This window comes from Oratosquilla oratoria, chromosome 1 (assembly GCF_046742065.1).
Source record: "Oratosquilla oratoria isolate Oo_2021 chromosome 1, ASM4674206v1, whole genome shotgun sequence".
Classification (NCBI taxonomy): Eukaryota; Metazoa; Arthropoda; class Malacostraca; order Stomatopoda; family Squillidae; genus Oratosquilla; species Oratosquilla oratoria.
This window is the reverse complement of record NC_134777.1, coordinates 21,163,762-21,166,261: the sequence shown is the minus strand read 5'-3', so window position 1 is coordinate 21,166,261 and position 2,500 is coordinate 21,163,762.

The following is a 2,500-nucleotide window of genomic DNA, read 5'->3' as shown; positions in this document are numbered from 1 at the left end:
GAAATAATAAGATTTTCATCTCTTCCATTATTGTATCGTCTCTACCTCCTCCTCCCCTTCAATTGTCTTCCTGTCTTTTCAGCGGCCTTCCTTTCCCTAATTGCTCAGTTCTCCTTTTGTCGATTTCTGTTTCCATTCGTCTATCTTTGCGTCTATTTTCCTTGTTCCCCTGTATAATTCTATTCCATCCATTTTCCTTTTTCAAATACTCTGATGTACCTTGATTCCTTTTTGCTCTATCTTATTTTCTCATATTCAATCTTAAACCATTTACCTTCGTTCTGACATTCCTCACAAAATAATTCTATATAACTCATATTTGTCCTGTTATTCATTACAAAAAAAACAACTAACTAACATGATTCATGCTTATTCTCTTATTCCATTTGGCATGTGCCCCGGAGATCGCTAAGTAGAAGAGAGCGGAGAATTCAACTGTGCTTGCACGAGTCGGGATGTACCTTGATTCCTTTTTGCTCTATTTTATTTTCTCATATTATTATTTCTCCCCATTTACCTCCCTTCTGACATTCCTCACAAAATAATTCTATATAACTCACATTTGTCCTGTTATTCATTACGAAAAAAAAACTAACATGATTCATGCTTATTCTCTTATTCCATTTGGCATGTGCGCCGGAGTTCGCTAAGTAGAAGAGAGCGGAGAATTCAACTGTGCTTGCACGAGTCGGGAGCTTCCATGTTATCGGCGAGTTATCTCGAGGCCTGTGTGCCGGATCCTGTGGGGGGAAAATTCTCTTGGCTTAATCCTGAGCTAGTGGACGGCCTCAAGGTTGAGTACTTCGTGCCTCAGACGCTTTTCCTCTGAATCTCTTTCAGATCTCGTCGCGCCTTACGGATATTTCCTTACAGGTACTTCGGAAAAGAACAGGGGGGGACAGCAACGGGACAAAGGCCAACGGAAAAGGACCAGGCACAGACAAGGAACAATGACCAGGAAATAGCACGAGGGAAGGACCAGAGGCAAATAAGAACGGACTGAACAGGAGCAGAGGAGAGCGGAGGAGCGACGCGCCGGAGAAGCGAATCGAGAGCCTCGCCTTTCCCTCCCCTTCCCCTACCCTTCCTCCTTCCCCTCTTCCCTCCTTCCTCCCCTTCCCTTCCCCTCCTTTCTCCTCCTCTCCTCTTCTTCTCTTTTCTTTCTTACTATCCTCTCCACTTCACTCCAGATACCGGAGTCTCCTATCCTGCCTACGCTCCTCTCCTCCCCACCCCAACTCTACCTTTCCCTCACCCCTCCTCATTCCCCTTACATCTCACCTCATCTCTTCTCCCATTCATTTCACATTTCCCCTTCTACCTTCCACTCCACTACCCTCCCTTCTCCTCCCCTATTCCCTCATTCCTTTTTCTCTTCCCCTCCCTCCCCTACCACCCTTCCATTTTCCCCTCTCCCCTCCTTTCCCATCCCATCCCTTCTCTTCCCTTCCCTTCTCTTTCCTCCCCTTCCCTTCCCTTCCCTTCCCCTTCCCTTCCCCTTCCCTTCCCCTTCCCTTCCCCTTCCCTTCCCCTTCCTTTCCCTTCCTTTCCCTACCCTTTCCCCTTTCCTTTCTGTTCCCCTCCCTTCCTCTCCCTTTCCTTTCCCTGCCCTTCCTACTTCCATTTCCTCATAATTTCCCTCCTCTCAGCCCCCCTCCCCTCACCTCTCCTCTCCATCCATCAACTTCCCTTCTCTCCCTTCTCCTCTCTTTCTCTCTCTTCCTATCTCACTCAACCTCTTATGTCCTCATCGCTTCTCTTTTCTTCTTTCTCTTCCTCTACTCTTCCCTTCCCATCCCTTTGATACTCTTCCTCTCTATTCTCTTTTCTCCCCTATACCCTTCACTTCCCTCCACTTTCCTCCATTCCTCTTCTCTCTTTTCTCCTACTTACTCCCTCCACGTCCGTCCCTCCCTTATTTCCTCGCTACCTTCCCTATCTCTATCCTTTCTCCTTCCCTCATCTCCCATACCTCTCTTTCCCTTACCTTCATTCCTCCCCATACATCTCTTGCTATATATCTCCCTTTCCTTCCCCATTTACCTTCCCTTCCCTCCCTTTACCTTCCCTTCCCTCCCTTTACCTTCCCTTCCCTCCCTTTACCTTCCCTTCCCTCCCTTTACCTTCTCCTCCATTCCCTCCCCTGCCATCCCATTTATTTCTATCCCTTTCCCTCCCTTCCTCTCTCCTCCCTTCACCTCACCTCCCTTCTCCTCCCCTCCCCTTCCCTCTCTTCTTCCTCTTCTCTCCCTACCACTCTCTTCCCCACACTCTCTACCTCCTCACTGAAAGCTTCACCCCTTTCCTCACTTTCTTCTCTTGCTGTCTTCTTCATTCCCTTTTGTCTCTTCATCCCTCATTTCTCTCCAAATTTTCTCTTTTCTTCCTTCTCTTCACTCTATGTCTCCTTCGACATGTGCGTCCTTTGTCTATTTTTAGTAAGCCAATATTGCAGCCTTTCCTTCCGTTTTTTGCTTAATTCCTGTGGGATGTTATAAAT